The following is a 21,347-nucleotide window of genomic DNA, read 5'->3' as shown; positions in this document are numbered from 1 at the left end:
CGCTCAGGTTCGTAATCTGAACAAGCGGAAGAATCCCATTACAATTGAGCGTGCTCAACCCATTCAAGGCCTTATACACCTCTAATGAGATCATCTTGCAGGTGCCTAGTCTCGGGCCGCTGCAATTTGCAGAACTTAAGCCAGTAGCGTAGCTACCCTTTTTCGGGCCCGGAGGCCAAGAACATGTTCGGGCCCCTACTTAATTAATGAAAACTTCAAAAAGAGGAGACAGCCAAAGACGCCGCGCCCCTAAAGGGGCCGGAGTCAATTGCCTTGCCTGCCTACATGGTAGCTACGCCACTGACTTAAACCTTTCTTGGTAAGAGTACCCCTTCATTCTATTCATCAATCTTGTTGCCCTTCTTCGTACACGATCAAGCAACTCAACATCCTTCCTAAAATGAGATCTCCAGGCCTGTACGCAGTAGTCGAGTCGTGGCCAGACCATTGCCTTATAAAAAGGGATAATCACCTCCTTTTCCATACTAGCAAAATTCCTATATATCATTGACAATACCCCATATTTCAGTCACAGAGAAGTAAAATATGTTACTACTCTGTGATTTCAGTAGTAATAACTACTGAAAGCTAGTAGTCATCTTGTTACATTGAGTTGTATGCAAACTGAATGCATTGTTATAATAATATGATACGATCAATTATAATTTATCCTAATTGATCCTTATAATTGATAATATGATACAATCAATTATAATTGATCCTATCATATTATTAGAAATTAAATATTCGGTAATAACAAGAACACTATTCGCGCAATGGGAAGTAGAGGCGGCGCCCTCACACCAATTTTTCACTAAATAATATTCATATATCAGATATTTGGTAGGCTAGTGGTTTGGAACTTAATAAATCGTTAGTTAAAGAAAATTAAGGAGCTAAAGCTCATATTTCCTTTTCTTCAACTCGTGTGTTATGAAATTACTGTTTTGGTTTGTTGTAAAACCAAAACAACAAGAAAATACAATATTTAAAATTTTTTAAGCAGTACTCATCACGATGAGTAATGTTAGTAAGCAGGGCCGTGACGTAGAGATAATCGTGTTTGAGCAGAACGAGTGAAGTATAACAGGGTGTGACTGCATTTAACAACTTCGTATGGTTTCTCACTGTTATTAAAGGGTCACTGTTTACGTGTTGATGTGAAATATATGTGACATTCATCCGCTCTCCACCAATGAATACTTTGTGCTGTCACTAATTTACCTATAATGGGTTTCCTGCTTAATCTTCATCTTTCAAGAGCAGTGAACGAGTTCAAGGTTTTGAGCGGTAAGTTTTCTAGCAAACTTTACATTTATCATTTATAAAACTTGTTGTAATATATAAAATTATTATTATTATTAGCCATATGGTGCAAGGAAGCCTGAGGCTTATGCTGCACCAGCCAAAAAAAAAAAAAAAAAAAAAATTTCTAAGTTACCCTGAGAGAGAAGTAGAAGGGAATCGCCAAGAAAAAGAATGATGACATCCAGCTCAGGACCCTGGGTGTGCCAAGCCCATACTCACCAGATGTGAGCCCCTGGGGTAAAATGTTCCCATGAGTTTGTCATAATCAGAGTGTGTGCTTAATTATTTGGATCTCTGATCTGCTCTTAGTACTTTTGACTTGTTTAACACTTCGTGTAAACTCTCTCTACTCCGTAATGCAGTAATTATTATTCCACTTTCTGTTAAATCGCTGATAAGTTGTAAATGCTCTTTATTGGAATATTGTATTAGTTCATTGTTCTGTTATTATTTTTTAGTAGAAAGTTAATAAAGTTGATCAAAGTTTTTTTTTAAAGTTGATCCTTTAAAATAATAATAAAAACATTTAACTCAATTGGATTGTTATCACCCATCTTACTTTTAATTCCATCAAATATCAGAACTGCAAATGTATCCAAGGAGAGTAATGGCTATTATTATGACAGCTGGTACAGTTGTATGGTACCTACCTACGTAAAGGAAACAGGAACAGCCGGTGTATACTAGAAAACAGCCGTGATATTATAAGCGCGTATGTGTCATTGTTGATATAAAAACTAGAAAGTGTTTTCTTATGTTTTTATCACTTAGTTTCATAATGCCGTTGCAGATAATTATACGTGATGCATTTTGTGGGATAACTGTTTATCATATTTATTGTAATTTGAATATCAACTGCATAGTGTAAGAGAATCAGAAAACAAAAACTTTGTTTATTAAAAACTTTGAAAATCATAAATAAAAGTTTTACTCATACTCCCTTTCTAGGATTTAGGTGTAAGATTATTACTTACGCGAATTTGAATACTCCACAAGATTATAGTGTTGCATTCTAGCCTTTATTGGCTTAGAAACCTACTATCATAACTAGAGATTTTCTCTTTTCCTTGAAGTATGCACCTTTTTTGCCCAGTAAGCAGAGGGGTGTTTGAGAAAAAAATTGCATCATATATTTATTATTCTTTTATAAAGACAACTTCATAGAGCATTCTAAAGAGAGGATACAAGTGAAGTGGATGCTTTCACTTATGTTTCTTGTCGACCTAATAAGTATTGTGAGATTTGCAATGATATGAGGTTTTTTTTAAGTATAATCTTGTGTATCATCTGTAAAAAAAGCTTTTTTTTTTTTTTAGCTGTTCTTATGGGATGTTGCTCTAAAAGATATTTTTCAAATAATTGAATATTTTCTTATGAGCAGACCCTCTTATAGTATTTTGTTTGATATTTCAATAAATGTAAGTAAAAAAAGTTTTTATGTTCTTCTTACATATTAGCTATTAAGCTGTTCTTAAGGATAGTTTTCAAATAAGTAGCTAACTTTGAAGGTGAAATAACTGTTTAACATATTTTATTTATTTGAAAGAAATGTTTGCTTTGTTATGATTATGGGCCTTCTTTAGTGTTTTATAAAGTGATTGACTTGTCTTAAACACATTTTTAATTTTGAAATATTTATGTAAGATTCATTTTCTCTCTCTCTCTCTCTTGCATATTTCAAAAAAAAAAAAAATTGAACTTTTTTTTTGTTGATGTACTCATTTTTAAATATTTTTAAAGATGCTTGTATCTCTAGTTTATTTTTAAGTTAAATTACACATCTTGTACATGTGTATTTATTTTTGCTTACTGTATTTATGTAAAAAATGTTAGCAGCAGTGAAAAGAAACAAAACTTCAGAAATCTTCAAACAATCCATGTACCACCTAAAATAATATACTTTTTTGTGTTGACCAAGAAATACTTTTTTGTGTTGACCAAGTTTGTCATGGGTTGAATAGTTCTAGTGCATCATATTATTTAAAGTATTCAGCATAGAGTGGGAAATAGGTGTGGAGAGAAACAGACAGCCTATAATGTAATTAACCCCGGGGGCTCACATCTTTGGAGTATGGGCTTGGCACACCCGGGTCCTGAGCTGGATATCATTAAAGACTCCTTAGTGATTCCTTTCTACTTTTGACTCTCTCTCTCTCTCTCTGGGTAACTTGAATTTTTTTTTTTTGGCTGGTGCAGCATAAGTTTCAGGCTTCCTTGCACCATATGGCTAATAATAATAAATTCAAAATGCATCTTTTGATGACTAAACAATAGTTGGCCAGTTTCACATACTATTTTATTGTAAATGGTCACATGAGAGAATATAAAATAACTGCTGCAATACTATATCATTTTTAAAAGTCAGTGTGTATTTCTCAGTAATATGAACTTTATGGCTCTTATAGATATTTTTTTGAATGCTGTAATAGTTCTTGTTTACACTCTGCATGACCACCAGGTTAGAGGAGCTTACAATAAATCAGGAATACAATCGTTAATTGTATTTAATAGTCATAGGCTTGAACTACAGTCCTTTCGAAGAGCGTGTGCTATCCTTGCTCCTGACCACTTGGCTACGTCAGGCCTAACACGAATTGTACACAATTCATTAAAATGAGGTCGAATTTAAGCACTGAAAATCTATTTTTTCTTGGAGTGATTGTGTATTAGTGTTGCATATTTTCTAAAAGAAAATTTACAGTTATCCTTACTGGTTAATCATGGTGGGACATAAATTTTCCAGTAGAAAATTGCTATGTTATTATCGTGTTTCATCAGAAAGGCTATTTCTTGTTTAGAGAAATTTTCTTCTTGTGCAAAGTATAATCAATTAGCTGTTAGAGATATGCTGCTGTTAATACAATTGAAGAGTTCTCAAACAGGCGGCCTAGGAAGTCTACAAAACATAATGATAGATTTTTACATAGATATCACTCGCAAACAGGAAGTTAACATCAAAAAAAAAAAAATTGAGCAGATAGTGGAATTAATGTTTCTGGTCAGAGAGTGAGTTGCAGATTGCTTGATATGAATCTGAGAGGGGGCAGGGAGGAAACCATTTTTAATTAAGAAGCAAAGAAAGTACAGACTGTTATGTTAGACCTGTTATGGGCTAAAATGGCCAGTGAACAAGTGCAGATCAGTGTTTTTTAGTGATTAATTGACCATTGCCCTCTATAACCATTCAGGTCAAGCTTATGTTCAACGTTTCTCTAGTGAAGAATGTTGTCCTGACTGCATTATTGCTACATTTAAAGCATTCTGTAGATGTTATGGTGTGGGGGATGCCTATTAACAAATGGTATAGGAAGACCTGGTGTTATTAGAATGGATAGTCCTAAATATATTTTTGAGTAGGATGCTTTTGACTGTATATTTTCTTTTTCTTGATAGAAATTTTATGCCTTAAATAGGAAGGAAATAGGAAACTATGACATAAGGCATTATGCCTTATGTCATAGTTTTTTAAAAGTAAAAAAATAGTATTGAGATCATTTGTTGAATTTATTGGATTTATGTGCTTAGTCTGAATCCCACTGAAACTTGTGGAAGTATATTGGGCTAGAAATATCAGTGTTAAATTGTGCTCTACAAGGGCACTACTGGAATCTGTCATTAAAGTTTGATACCACACAGTAGCATATCCAGGTATCATCGTAAGCAGTGGCATGGTGACCAGGCTTTTAATTTTTTTTTTTTAATGCCTTTTTCTTACTTTTTTTTTTTTTTTTTACTTAATGTCTCATGCATTCTTTTACAAAAATTTCAAATTTTTGGTTAAGGGGGAGAAGAAATGGTTGGAGAGTTGGTTGCAAGATCTGTGGGATCTTATTGATGGGGAAAAGATGTTATATGGATTAGTGAATAATAGGAGGAGGGATAGGAAGGAATAATGTTATCTGTATAATGAAATGGGAAGAATAATTACAAATGAAGAAGAAATAAGGAGGTGGAAAGACTATTTTATGGGGCTGTTGAATATCAGAGAAAAAGGAGATACAATGGTTGTTGTTGTTATTTGGTTTTTAGGAGCATTAGCAACTAAGGCCATATTGCTCCGGAATATGCGGTGGTCATTCCCTGACCTTTCCACATCCTCCGTATTTGGTGGTGACGGGCTCGAACCCCGGTCTAATCAAGAAGCGTGTGCTACGCACTGCTTCTTGATTAGACCGGGATTAGACCTTGATTTCCCATCATTTGTCTCACTTTGCAGTGAGACAAATGATGGGAAAACATTACAAGTATGAAAGGATCTGTACATGGTTTTTTTGGATATTGAAAAGGTGTATGATAGCATCGAGGGAAGAAGGGAATAGGAAGTTAAGGAAACAGGGAGTAGGAAAGTCATTGATAGTGTATTTAACATCTATACAGAGGGACTGAAAGTTCATGAAAACAATGGTTGGAAACAGGCTGGTTTGAAATTAATAATGGACTGAAACAGGGTAGTGCACTCTCATCTCTACTGTTCATACTAGTAATGGATGATAATGCAAATGCTGTGGAGAAAAGGATTGGGATAGAAAAAATGAAAGTGACGATGTTTGCTGATAATATGTTGATAAAATACAGAATCAGATGGATTCAGCATGTAGAGAGAATGGATGCTATCTGAAAGAGATTCTTAATTACAAACCCCGGGGAAGGAGAGACAGAGGCAGACCCCCCCCCCTGCAAAGATGGAAAGAGACCGTAACATGCCACTAGGCCTAATACAGGACCAGAACATCTTGATAAGATGTTGTGTGGAGAGATCAGGAGAGATAGAGTAAGAAATGCAGGCATTCTGTAGAAAGTGGTAGAAGAATGATTTGGTTTGGTCATGTAAAGAGATTGGAGGATATTAGAAATGAGTATGGAGGGTATAAGACCAAGAGGAAGGCTGAGAAGAAGATGGCAAGAAGAGGTGATGAGCGATATGCAGAGAAGAGGTGTTTGCTGAGAAGAGCTAGAGAGAGAGAGAGAGAGAGATAACTTAATGGAGAAGACTGGTTTCCTTATCAATCTGGCAAGAAGCTGGAATAACAATGGATTGTTGTACAAAAAGGGTAGGTCTGTTGAATATGATCTGAATTGTCCTTAACTTCTACAAATGAAATCATGTCTGAAGTGTGAACTTTGGTGTGAAATGACTAAAGATTAACTATTTGTGAAGTTTTTGAATATGTCATTTCATTTTAATAAAAACTTTGAATATAGGTGTGTTTCTGTAAAGGTTGTGCTGTAACTGCTAACAGAGGAACAAGGTGAAAGCTGTCAGCTAGTCATTTCTAATTTGCTTGAATGTGTAACTAATGAAGACACATTTTTGAACCTTATAACTAGAAATGAAATGCAGATTTACAAACACAATTCTGAAACCAAGCAGCAGTCATCCCAGTGGAAGACTTCTTCTTTTCCCCAACCCAAGAAAATGTAAGTGCACAACAAAATGAAGTCCATTCTGTTAGCAGTTTTTGACTGTGAGGGTATTGTCCACCATTAATAGAGTTCTGTGTTGATGCAGTTCAAAGAAAAGGACTGGAGAAGTGGAACTCTATAGGTTGGTTGCTTTACTGTGGTAATGCACCATTGCATCTATTGCTGTTTCCCAGACTGAAAAACCCTGAAAGAACATCAATTTGATGATATACCAACAATAATTGAGCAATAGAGCTGCTCAGTTTTCAGTAGATTTCTAAATCTTCTTTTCCAGAAGTGCTTCCAAGAGTGTGAAAATCATTGGCTTAAGTGTGTTGCCTCAGGACACTACTTGGGATGGAGTGGTGAAATGGGAGGTTTTTTTTTTTTGGCTGATTCTGTATAAGCTTGCTTTCTTGCATCATATGCCTCTACTAATGCTAATTTTGAAGTGGGATTAAGCTACCCACTCTTTAAGTATGTTTATTGTAACTATTTCATAGCAGTCCAGATATGTTTCTGAATAGACCTTATATTTTTTAAGATATTAATAAAATCTGTTTGTAAATACAGTACTGATAATCCTTTTTAAGTGCTTTACACACGTTAACACATGTGTAAAGCACCTATTGTATTTCTGTTTGCTCGTCTGCATGTCATAAGTGATTTCTGGTGGATGGATTTTTATTAAAATTTTATATTTGGCTCTCTTTTAGAAAGATTCATCAAGTTATCCCAAATTCATTAAAATTGGACAAATAGAAGTGCAACAATTATTATTTCATTGTCTTTCATCAACATCTAATAATTGGACTCTCAGTGAATGGATTTTCATGAAAATTTATATTTTGTTCTTTCAGAATGATTTTTGAGCCTTTGGTAACTATCCAGTTGAAGTTTGAATATGTACTGTATTAGGAGGGAAGCATATAATTTGTATTTTCTTATCTGCTCTTTTTTTTTTTTTTTTCTGTTGCCAGTGCAGAAAAAGCCTGTGGCTTCCTTGCACTGTATGGCTCAGCCTCACTTGTACATCCTTTTCTCAGCATGAAGTGTCTTTCGTCAGTAAAGACCAACACAAAGTACCTATTCAGTTCATCCACATCAGCTGGGTTAGCTAAGACTTTCCCAAAATCCAGTGCACAAGGGTCTGATCTGATTAGCTTTTTTCTTTGTTATATTCACATACATGGTCAGGCTACGCCTTGAGTACTGCGTACAAGTCTGGAGGCCTAATTTTAGGAAGGATGTAGATTTGCTTGAGCGTGTACAGAGACGGGCAACAAGATTGGTGAGGGGAATGAAGGGATCCTCTTATCAAGAGAGGCTTAAGTTCTGCAAATTGCAGTGGCTGGAGACTAGGCACCTGCACGGTGATCTGATTGAGGTGTATAAGGCCTTGAATGGGTTGAGCACGCTGAATTCTGATGGGATCCTTCCACTTGTTCAGATTACGAACCTAAGGGGGCATAAATTCAAATTAAGAAAGGACAGATGTAGAATAGATGTGTGGAAATTTACCTTTAGCCAGCGGGTGGTTAATTGCCGGAACAAACTTCCATCTGTCGTTGTGGAAGTTGATAGGTTGAATAAATTTTAAGGAGGAACTGGACAGGCAATTTGAAGGGAATGGTGTGATTTTTTTTTTTTTTTGGCTGATGCTGCATAAGCTCATACACTTGCTTTCTTGCATCACATGCCACTACTACTACTACTACTACTACATAAAAAATTCCTTGTCCTCTTTCTTTGCTCTCTTAGCCAATGCTTTCTCATATGCAGCCTTGGCCTTCGTAATGTTATTTGTGGTAATGCAAGTTGCAACGTCTGGAGACAAGGCACCTGTGAAGAGATATGATTGAGATGGTTAAGGAAGCTAAATATTGATGGCATTCATGCTCAGATAATACACATAAGGGGCATAAATTTAAATTGAGGAAAGATGGTTGCAGTATAGATGTGAAGAAGTTTGCTTTCAACCAGTGAGTAGTTGATTGTTGGAACAAACTTCTATCTGACTTGGAAGTGGGTAGTTTGAATTCTAAATTCAAATAAATTATTAAAGGGATGGACAGGGATATTATTATTGCTGATAACTGTACTGTATAAGTTTTGTTTTCTTGTATCATTTATTAAAACTGGGAGTTTTTATCTTGTGAACTTGTAATTATTACTGGGCTTCATGATAAGATGGTACTAGTCATAAGATGCAATGAAGCCCTGGGCTTTTACTGCTCTAATGAAAAAAAAAAAATTATAAGAAAAATAAACTCCCTATGTGTTTCCTTTTTTGCATAGGTAACCTCTAGTCTTTGACTTTCTTCATGCTATCAGCCTAAACTGCCACAGAGATATTTTATTCCAGTAATTTTAATGACTTGCTGACTAAAAGATAATTTCTTAAAATTGTCTAAATCTTTCCCCATATTTTGAATTTATGACCCATAATTCTGGAATTATTTATAACAAAAGTTCACCTTTGTTCATTTTACTTTCCCCTTTCAGAGCCTTTAGACTAGACCTTGGTTAAATCCACTCTAAGGCACCTGGTTAGAAAGCTCTGTAGTCCACATAATCAAAGTTTTTCCTTGTGGATTTCCTTTGCAGACTTCACCATTCAGGTTGCTCATCTTTGGACTATTTTTTTTTTTTTAACTGCCATCTCCATACTTGGATTCAGTATTCTAAGTGCAATCTTCCAATTGCTTTATACAGTAGGATTATAGCCCTCCTGCAAGAATTGTTCAATAAATCACTAATAGGACACAATGGGTCCCTTCTTGCCACTTATCTATACCACATGGAGAACTTCATGCCATCTGTATTTTAATCTTCAAATTCCTTTCACTCGCTCCCTATAAATTTTTATAGGCAAAACCTGATCAGATTTATTGAGGCAAGCTGGAAAAAATATTTACAGAAAACATTCCAATAACCCAAACCATTTAAAGGCCAATTTTGATGATATTTAAAAATCCTTGTATTTATTGATTGTGAAGTCTAAAGGAAAGAAAGAATAAAGTGATTATAAGAGCTAGTTATATCAAATTCTGTACTATTTTTAAATTAAAGATTATGTGAATTTAGTGAAACACTACTTGTGATATTTTTGATTAAATATTGTGTACAATTAAAAATTGTTATTTTTGTGTGATATTTATGAAATTGTCAATGTCAAGTATAGAAAAATTAATAGATACTAAGAGCTAGTTACAACAAATGTTGCACTAAATATAAAGAATCAAAAAATTCTCTATTCAGGTGTTCCTGTGTTGCACTTTTGATCATTGCCTCCATGATTTTCCCTGCCACTGAAGTCAGACTTAGCATTTTAGATAGTTACCTGTTTTGCTCTTAGAACCAACTTTATGTATATTGGCAATATGTTGGTACTTCTCCAATCCAAGGAAATCATTTCAGAGTCCAAAGAAGTCTTCTTAATTAACCTTAATGATTTGGTGAACTGTCTTACCATCTTCAAACGAGATTCAGTAGAATCTTGAAATGTTGCCTTATATATGTTTTAAATACCAGTATTGTGGTTCTTAATTTATGTTCTTCCCATTTGACTGTTTTGTTGAAATTACTTAAGCACATGTTATGATAGTTTCCCTCCATCATAATGAGCTTGTTTTTCTTTTTTTTTTTTTTTAATAATCTGCTGCATCCTACAGGTGGCCAGAGGAATTTACAGCTTTATTGTAACTGTTATGACAGCCTGTATGCCAGCTCTGCTGTTATCAATGTGCTCTACACTTAGGCACATTCTCACAATGTATGAATTTGCATTCACGTATCGAGGTCAAACAACATTAACTACAAAATTGCATTTTTGCTTTGAGACAACTTTAGTTTTACATAATACATATAACAATGCATATCAATTTATAGAACTGTATCTCTCTAGTACTTTACAAGTTAGCTTGGGCTATAAGCACATTTCCAGTAAACCAAGAAAATGTCAAATGACTTTTTCTTGGTTAACTGCAAAAATGTTTACTATAAAATGATTTTGTAGTTAATGTTGTTTGACTACAAACTAAACCCTTGATATGTTACACCAGGATCATGTCCCACGTATGTCCCCCTTTAACCAGTAAAGCACTTATTTCTATACTAGAAATCTTATTTTCAAAATTGATTTTCAGATATCTACATGTAAGCAGTTTATACGACTAAAATAGTTCAAAAACAAATATATTATTTACTTAATGTCGACTTTTTTTTTTAATTAGTGAATAATAAAATGGTCACATAACTCATCATACTAGGTAAGAATAAAATTCTTACATATTTACCCTGCATTTGTTTTGTATGAAAAGAATACTTAATTTATAATAATAATATTAAATCTGAACACTTATCAGTATGCATTCTAAGATATTTTTGAATACTGTCTACCTTTTAAAAAAGATTTTATTATTTCATAAAATATTTTTTTAAATTTATTTTGTGTCCAATATTAAATATTAGTAGTGGCAAATGTATGATGCAAGGAAGCAAGCTTATACAGCATCAACAAGAAAAAAATCTTCCCATATTACCTGTCCATCTCTAACGATTTGTCTTAACTCTGATGATGTGATAATTATCAGGTGCATGAGATTTTATTTTCCTTTTGTATCAAATCAGATTTGTGTATTAAAAAAGTACTTTAAAAAGGTAACTTTGTCAGAGATTACTTCTGATATTTAAGTGAAGTTTGCACAATAGTAATCAAGTAAATTGCTTATCTAGCTTGAGAACATTTACTTTTTTTTTTTTTTTTTTTAAATTTCACATTTGATTTGATATGTGTGCAACCAGAGTTATTATTGGACTTCTCATATGCAAAAGTGGAACAATGTATTACTCAGACAATTAAACAACAACAGTAACAAAAACTTCATCTTGTTCATATGACCTTCCTGTGCTATGTTTAGTAAATGAACTCTTGTTCCATACTTGTTTTTGTCCCATTTTTCTTCATAAGTTTACCAAAAACTAGTTTGGATTAGGAAAAATCTTATACCAATTTCATTGGACCATGTCTAAATGTTACACCCTTATTTATTATTGCATTTGAAAAATTTAGAAAAAGTCAACAACACAGTTTTTAACATTTATAATAATACTTGAAATCAATGTAGTATAGCTTAAAGCTGCAAACTTCATGTTAAAATTCAACTTTGTTGAATTTTAACATGTCAGTGTGAAGGCAGATTTCCAACTACACCACTGCTACAATCAGTTCAAGCAGTTAATGATTACAGGTGACAATTTATACCTTATCTCAGTTTGGATCAGTCATGTATTGAGGCAGCTGTAAATTTGTATGGGTCAATTACTGAGACGTTGCCTGCAGACACTAATTGGACAAATTGATTGTGCTTGTGATTGTTGGAAGTACTTCCTTCACATTGCTATTTTAATTAAGCTTATTTAATTATAAAGCTTATCACATGGATAAATAAGTGTCTTATTTCATAACTTTTGTAAATGATGGAGATCCTACAAACTTTTTTTTTTAAGGATCTCCTGTTTAAGGAAATCTTTAAAAAAAAAAAACTACAGTTTTTGTGGCTTTTAAACTAAGTTTTATATTCTTTACATTTTTATTATTTGATTTGTTATTATCAGATGGAGATATAGAAATGTAATTGTGCCTTGAAGTGCTTTTATATTTATTTGTTTAATTATTAGCTTATTACCATTATAGAGATTTCACTACCAATACTGACAGTGTACATGAATTGCATTGAAGTAAAATACACTTTTTTTTCATTAATCTTATCCAACACAATTTTTTTTGATTTATCAAAACCTTTATGTAGTAAATTTCCTTATTTTTTAAAAATATTTTTGACATATTTTGATCAAAGCTCATTAAATCTAGTGGTAAATAGAGTAAGGATGTATTAAAATTTTGATGGCTAATGTAATAACAATTTAAAACATAAGAAGAGCAATAAATATGATGAGTTGTAAATTTAGTAGAATAATAATATAAATCAATACATTGCAATATTGCTCTTCATGGCCACCAGGCTAGAGGTTGATGATAATACAGTATGTAAGAGAAGTGGATAACTAATAATAATAATAATAACAGAGAATATTGATAATTCAAACATTAGGAAATACATATATGGAAGCATAAAATGAAATACAGCTCAAAGTACAGTACAATTATATATAACACAATATACAAAGAAAATATAGGTGGAAACAAATAATTTTATATTGTAATACAAATTAGGTAATGTTTTTTGCACTGAAGCAGAAGTAGTAAGTTCATCATTACTCATTGTTTACTATAAAATGATTTTGTAGTTAATGTTGTTTGATTACAAACTAAACCCTTGATATGTTACACCAGGATCATGTCCCACGTATGTCCCCTTTTAACCAGTAAAGCACTTATTTCTATACTAGGAATCTTATTTTCAAAATTGATTTTCAGATATCTACATGTAAGCAGTTTATACGACTAAAATAAATACAAAAACAAAAATACAAAAATAAATTAGTAAGCCGCGTTCATATCAGATAGTATTGTTGGAATGTGGCATTAAGATGAGCTTGGAAGAGAAGGATTAGGGACAGGGAAATACAACTTAAGGATGTGGTGTCTGTTCCCTGTCACAAGCAAACTTAGTAAGGTTAGCATCTAATGACTGGGTGCATAAGAGCAGAAACCTGAAAAGGCAGAAGCCTATCAGACAAGTGAAGGTGGGTGAGGTGTGGGTTGGAGTTGCTCTGAGAGAAGGCTGAGGGACTTTCTAAGAGCATAAGTTCCAGAATGATGTTGCCAAAATTGTGCCAAAAATTATTTTAACAGTCATGGTAGGGCATTTCACCCTAGTCAGCATGGGGAGCCTGTAAATTTGTAGCAAACTGGCCATTTCAGTTATCCTTAACTGTGGAAGAACTTTGTTTATCACCCATTTTAAGAGCCAAAACTCAGCAACAAGAAGTGGTCAAATTGTGCTAAGGGAAGCAGATGCCCATACCTCTGCAGCATATAAAAGCAGAGCATATACTATGGTTTTTATATATTTTCTGGTAGTTGTGACTTTATTAATATACTATAAATGCTGTTTGGCAATCCGTTGGAGTTGAGCTGCCTGAGTGAGCAGCTTGCCCATGTGGTTACTGAAGCCGAGCTTCAGTAACAGGGAGGAGTACCTTCTCAAGGAGTTTAAGAAGACTTGAGGCATTGGATATTGGCCAGTAATGCTTAAAAAGAGTAAGATATTGAATTTTGGGTATAGGCTTTACAAGGTAGATGTTCCACTGTTGGGGAAAGAAATAACTTGAAAGAATAGCATTAAAAATAGTTAGAAGGGGATCCAAAATATATGGCCTAAGACAGATGTCTTAGGCCATATATTTTGGATCCCCTTCTTCAGATAATGAATTGGGGGATTCCATCTATGCCTGCCAAAGCAGAAGCTGGTGTAAAATTAATGAGAGCAATAAGCTGTTCCCTGGAGATCAGTACTGCAGTTAGTGTGTCAGGCAGGATTCCAGTTGTTGGTGCATGAAGACTGGGACATTGTTCTGGGTTTCAAGGCAAATCTAGATATAAAGTCAAACCACTGGTCAAGTTCAAGATTTAAGGGGAAATCAGAAGACTGCTCAGAGTAGGAGTATTTTCCTCTACGAATGGTTATATCCATATAATGCTTAATTGTTTGAGATTTCTGCTTATTAGCATTAGTAGAGGCATTTGATGCAAGAAAGCAAGCTTATGCAGCATCAGCCAAAAAAAAAAAAAAATAAATAAATAAAAAATAACCAGTTCCACTTCACCCCTCTGTTCGTTTGAAATACCTGTCCAGCTGAGCCTTAAACTTATTTAGGCTATCAACTTCCACGACAAGGGATGGAAGTCTGTTCCACCAACCAACCACCCGCTGGCTAAAGGCAAATTTCCGCACATCTATCCTACATCTGTCTTTCCTCAATTTGAATTTATGCCCTCTCAGGTGATTATTCTGAGCAAGAGGAAGAATCCCATCAGCATTGAGCATGCTCAAACCATTCAAGGCTTTATACACCTCTATCAGATCACCTCGCTGGTGCCTAGTCTCCAGACACTGTAATTTGCAAAACTTAAGCCTTTCTTCGTAAGAGCACCTCTTTGTTCCATTCACTAATCTTGTTGCCCTTCTCTGTACTCGTTCCAGCATCTCTACATCCTTATTGTAATGAGGCCTCCAGACCTGTATACAGTACTCTAGGTGTGGCCTGACCATTGCCTTATACAAAGGAATAATCACCTCCTTATCCCTGCTAGAAAAATTCCTATATATCATCGACAATACACCATGAGCTACTCTTGCAGCCTGTCTGCACTGCTCAGAAAACTTCATATCTGCCTGCACAACCACCCCCAGGTCCCTTTCATTCTCTACCACTGTCAGTGTAGTACCACAGAGTTGATACGTTGCTCTGGGGGTTGCTGTTTCCCATATGTAGTACTTTACATTTGTCAATGTTAAACTTCATTTGCCACCTCTCAGCCCATCTGCTCAACCTTTCCAGATCCTGTTGCAGCAGCATAGTGTCAGTAGTGTCCTTGACAACCCTGCCAACCTTCGTATCATCTGCAAACTTGGACATTAAGCTTGATATACCATCATCAATATCATTTATAAATACAGAAAACAATAATGGACCCCAAATTAAATATTGCATTGGCTCTAGAGTAAGCTATTCTGTCTTGTGACTGCTTCCACAGTGTTTGTGTCACAAAGAGTTTGTGACTGCTTCCACATTTTGTGCAAATGCTGTTTTAACTTGAAGCTCATATTAAGATGGGGAGTCCACCATGCTCTGGACCGAGGCATGATAGAAATCCTCTGATGCTTCAGAGGTCACAATAGTCTTAAGCCAACTGGTAAGCAATTTCAAGATCACAATTGTCTAAGACCGACCATAGGTTGGCAGAGATGGCCTCAACACATTTATCAGTATTCAAAAATCTGAGACTAACTATCACTTTGGTATTAGTTGAATTCAAATCATCAAAGTTTGGAGCAGTTATGTGTAAAAGAACAACAATTGGCTCACTGTTCAAATTTAAACAAGTCTCTGGCAGGTAGTGTGGTGTGCACAGATGAGATATAGTTGGTTGTTACCTCTGGCCATGATCATTGATCATTTGTAACCGTGTACAAGATTGGTTTGATAGGAGCATTTTTTTTATAGATAGTTAGCTAATATATATATATATAGTGTGTGTGTGTGTGTGTGTGTTTGTAACAATTGCATCTATGAGGACTCTATGGTAGCTGAGAGTAACAACAAGAGCTTCATATGCTGATGTTTGAGGTGTGTGAGCTCTGAAAGAAAATTGCAAATCTACCTCCTCTTTTCTGAAATTTAGAAGTAAAAGCAGATTTATAGCTTGCTGGAGCACAGAATATAAAAAATTCTTGGTCTTTATATTGCCAGGTCTCAGTGACACAGAGTATATCACTAGCAAGGAGAATTTAGCCATCAGCAGTGGTGGATCCAGAAAAACATGACAGTGTCAGATGAGGTTTGGAGGTTGTTACTTGGTGGAATGAGGAGGCTTGGTTAGGAATAATGGTGTGATAGGGAGGGCAATCAATATCGGTAACTTGAAGGCATCCTAAGAGACAGGGTTGGCTGTGGTCATGAGGGCATTTTGTACGTTTCTAGATGGGATGTGGGTATCGTTAGAAGGACTGTTGGTAAAAAGCATACTGTCATATGAGGTGGGCAGAACATGATGGGCATTACTCGAATTATTGTTTAGTTCTTGGACTTCTGGGGAGTCTGTTATTTCCCGTTGGGTTCTCTGGTTGGGATACTTCTTCAAAATAGTACAGCAGCTGGTTGGTTACCAGCCGCTGAGGGTGTGGGTATGTCTTTCTGCTGAATGTATGACTTGGCCCTGCTAATGTACTCAGTCAGTGTGGTTGGGGGGGGGGGGGGGCAGATCTGTCTACTGATTGATTTGAGTAGATTTAAGTATGGGAACCAGGCTTTATAGGGCTAGGAGGTTTGACAGGATAAGTAGTTTTTGTCTGTGTCAGATTAATTAATTACAAATTGATAAGCTGACAGCTCAGGTGGCTGAGCTGTCAGCTTATCAATTTGGCTTACTAAAGAACAGAGGTTAGAGAGCATTAGCATTAGTAGAGGCATGCGATGCAAGAAAGCAAGCTTATGCAGCATCAGCCAAAAAAAAACCCCTCCCATTTCACCCCTCCATTCATTCCAAATGCCTGTCCAGCTCAGCCTTAAATTTATTTAGGCTATCAACTTCCACAACAAAAGATGGAAGAATGTTCCACCAATCAACTACCTGCTGGCTAAAGGAAAATTTCCACACATCTATTCTACAACTGTCTTTCCTCAATTTGAAACTGTGCCCCCTCAGATTCTTAATCTGAACAAGAGGAAGAATCTCATCAGCATTCAGCTTGATCAACCCATTCAAGATCTTATACACCTCAATCAGATCACTTCGCAGGTGCTACTCTCCAAGCATTGCAATTTGCAGAAATTAAGAATACCTTGGTAAGAGCACCCCCCTTTGTTCCCCCCCAATCTTGTTGCCCTTCTTTGTACTCTTTCTAGAAACTCTACATCCTTCCTAAAATGAGGCCTCCAGACCTGTACACAGTATTCTAGGTGTGGCGTGACCATTGCCTTGTATAATGGGATAATCACCTCCCTGTCCCTGCTAGCAAAATTCCTATATGTCATTGACAAGACTCCATGACCTTCCCTGGCAGCCCGTCTGCACTGCTCAGCGAACAAAATATTTGACTGCACAAGTAACCCCAGGTCTTTTTCACTTTCCACTTCCCTGAGTGTAGTACCACATAGTATGTTTCTCTTCAGTTATTGCTGCCCATATACAGTATTTTGCATTTGTCAATGTTAAACTTCAGTTGCCACTTCTCAGCCCATTTTCCCAACTTATCTAGATCAAGTTGGAGTAGCATACTGTCTTTACTGTCGTTAACAACCCTGCCAACCTTTGTATCATCTACAAACTTGGACATTAAACCTTATATACCTTCATGAATATCATTGACCAACACCGAACCCTGGACACTGCTCTTCATGAACATTTGTTCATGAAGAGCAGTGTCCATTGATTACCACTCTCTGTCTTCTCCACTCAACCATTCTATTATCCATTGTAGCAACTTACCCTTAATTCCATACCTCTCCAATTTGTACAACAGTCTTCCATGTGTAACAGTATCAGAAGCTTTCCTGAAATCCAAGTATATGATATCAAAATTATTTTTGACATTCAGTTCCTTTGTGACCACATCATAGTATCCAATCAAATTGGTCAGACAAGACCTCCCTTTAACAAACCCATGCTGTGTCTTAACTATTACTGCAGTCTTCTCTAGATGATCCAGCACTCCTTTCATTGAATAACTCATCATGTGTGAATGTAGATGCAAAATACTCATTCAGTTTATCAGCTACCTGAGCATGATCATCAGTAGTCAATCCGTGTATGTCAAGTGGTTTACATAAGTAAAGAATTCTTTGCTGTTTTTCTTTGCATCCTTTGCCAAAGATTTCTCGCAATCTGCCTTCGCCTGCCTAACCTTTACTGGATGGTAAATGACTCTCATCAACCAGTGCAATAACGCTACCTTGCTTATTTGAGGCTTGAGGTGATGGAACCCATGTTTAGTCTCCAGAGCTCAGTTCCCGTCAACCCTTCTCCATCTCTTCCATCATGCAGTATGACTGATGACTTTTTAGTTAATGATGGACATTGTGGTGAGATCCAATCTTCCTTACATTTTGAGGGTACAGCTCTAAAACGGTGTTCCCAGGCTGGCCGCTAGTTAGTACACCGGACTGAACCTATTGGTAACTCTTTAGGAGGATTCCGGATCAACTAGTGTATAAACTTGCTACATCTACTCTGCCCGATAGTGACTCGAGGGAGTCAGAGTAGTGTGTATGTGGGGAGCATACACACTACCCGAGGCCACGTTGTCAAGGATCTGGGTATATTCTTACCATGTGTATTCCATATCCAAAAATTTCATTACTTCATACAGCATGTCCCCCCCCCCCCCAATTTTTCTTACTATTTAATAAACCATGAATTGTCAAACTAATAGAGTAAGCTTATCTGCGAAAAGATCTAAACCTCCAAAACACTTCTTAGTTCATTTCACAAATATACGTGGTCTCAATTCTAATCTCAACGACATCCATTTCCACTTGAAGTCTGCCAAACCCCATGTACTTTTTCTGACAGAATCTCAGTTATCAATTGATTCAACTACTGCTGATCTCAGTTGCCCAAATTATTTGCAGTATGATTCTTTTCGCCTCAAAGGTGGTACTTGTGCATATGTCCATTGCGATATTCCCTGTCAGAGACTTGGTATGGAATCTTCTCTTTTCGATCTTCTCTGGCTTAAAATTTCTCTACCTCATTGTGTCATTCATCTGTTGTCTCTACCGTTCTCCCAACTCCACTAATCACTTGGAGCTCTTTGGCTTCCTCTTTTTGCAACTTGATTTTTTCAAGTTGCAAAGAGTGTATTGATGTGTATGGATTTACTTAAAGATATAATTACCCTCACTGGTAAAGGAAAGTGTTTTTGCTTCTGTAAAGGTGAGCACAGTGGTCTGAAACAGTTTTTAAATTCTGTACAGTGGGACCAACTGATGATGTTACCAACAGCAAATTCTAAGTGGGAAGCATTCAAGGAATTAATCATGGACGCTACTAAACATTTCATACCTATTAAGAAATATTATTCAAGGTTTGGCTAAATGGTTATCAAATGAACTAATGAGACTCGTGACAGAGAAGAAAAATGTATGGGATGCATATAAATTATCATGCAACACAGAAGCCTATGGCAGATATAAGCTAGTCTGTAATCAAGTCATTAAGGAGGTTAGGCAGGTAAAGGAAGATTACGAGAAATCTTTGGCAAAGGATGCTAAGAAAAATAGCAAGGATTTCTATACTTATATAAACTGTAAAAGAAAGGGGATGAATCTGATTGGTCCACTTGATATTGATGGTTCGACTGTTGATGATCCTGCTCAGATAGCAAACAAACTGAATGAGTATTTTGCATCTGCATTCACACACGAGGAATTATTAAGGTTTGAAAATGCCAGAAGGTTATCAAATTGTAGCAGGTTGCTTAATGATTTTGTAATAACTGAGAGCAAAGAGGAGGAGAAATTGTTGAACTTAAACATAAGGCACCTGGGGTGGATGGGATCTATCCAGTTATTAAAGGAGATGGCAAAGGAACCAAGCAAATGCTTAGCCAAGAAGAGCATCCTTGGACTCAGGGGAGGTCCCCACGGACTGTAGATGTGCAAATGTATCCCCAATTCACAAAGGGAGATTGAAGGGTGACACGAGTAATTACAGACCAATTAGTTTAACTTCTGTTCCTGGGAAAATAATGGAGTCACTGGTTAAAGATGTATTCCAGGATCATCTAGACAAGACTGCAGCAATAACTCAGACACAGCATGGGTTTGTTAAGGGAAAGTCTTGTCTGACAAATTTGATTGGATGTTATGATGTGGTTACAAAGGAACTGGATGCAAAAAATAATTTTGATATTATACTTAGATTTCAGGAAAGCTTTTGACACTGTTGCGCATGGAAGACTAGTGTACAAATTGGAGTAGAATGGTATTAAGGGTAAGTTGCTACAATGGATAAAAGGTTGGTTGAGTGGGAGAAGACAGAGGGTGGTAATCAATGGGTGCTGCTCTTCATGGACTAATGTTATTAGTGGAGTCCCACAGGGTTTCGGTGTTGGGTCCACTGTTTTGTATATTTATCAATGATATTGATGAAGGTATATCAAGCTTAGTGTCGAAGTTTGCAGATTATGCAAAGGTTGGCAGGGTTGATAATTGACAGTAATGGCAGTGTTCTACTGCAACAGGATCTAGAAAATTTGGGCAGATGGGCTGAGAAGTGGCAACTGAAGTTTAACCTTGACAAATGCAAAGTAATGCATATGGGTAGAAGTAACCCCAGTGAAAACGTACCAACTGTGTGGTACTACACTTAAGCTGGTAGAAAATGATAAAGACCTGGGAGTAATTGTGCAGTCAGATATGAAGTTTTCTGAGCAATGCAGACAGGCTGCCAGGGCAGGTCATGGGGTTTTGTCAATGATATATAGGAATTTTGCTAGCAGGGAAAAGGAGGTGATTGTCCCTCTGTATAAGGCAATGGATAGGCCATGCCTTGAGTACTGTATACAGGTCTGGAGGCCTCATTTTAGGAAGGATGTAGATTTGCTTGAGCGTGTACAGAGAAGGGCAACAAGATTGGTGGGGGGAATGAAGGGATAGTCTTACAGAGAGAGGCTTAAGTTAAACAGAACTTAACATTCAATGTTAAGTTCTACAAATCGCAGTGGTTGGAGACCAGGCACCTGTGCGGTGATCTGAGGTGTATGAGGCCTTGAATTGGTTGAGCACGCTGAATTCCTATGGGATTCTTCCACTTGTTCAGATTACGAACCTAAGGGGACATAAATTCAATTAAGGAAAGACAGATGTAGAATAGATGTGTGGAAATTTGCCTATAGCCAGTGGGTGGTTAATTGCTGGAACAACCTTCTATCTGTCGTTGTGGA

At 36.1% G+C, this 21,347-nt stretch overlaps 1 protein-coding gene across 1 annotated transcript in view; it reads left to right on the top strand.

Annotated features, from left to right (window-relative positions):
• The first annotated feature begins 920 nt into the window (after positions 1 to 920).
• Positions 921 to 21,347, top strand: part of LOC150086470 (golgin subfamily A member 1-like) — a 222,044-nt gene continuing 201,617 nt past the window's right edge. Inside the window, exon 1 of the mRNA XM_090371410.1 lies at positions 921 to 1,290. The gene's annotated coding sequence lies outside the window, so the exon portion shown is untranslated. The remainder of the gene's footprint in view (positions 1,291 to 21,347) is intronic.

This window comes from Mastigoproctus giganteus, chromosome 4 (genome assembly GCF_048544385.1).
Source record: "Mastigoproctus giganteus isolate SK-2022 chromosome 4, ASM4854438v1, whole genome shotgun sequence".
Classification (NCBI taxonomy): Eukaryota; Metazoa; Arthropoda; class Arachnida; order Uropygi; family Thelyphonidae; genus Mastigoproctus; species Mastigoproctus giganteus.
Note: the sequence above shows the minus strand (reverse complement) of the source record. Positions and strands in the feature narration are given on the sequence as shown.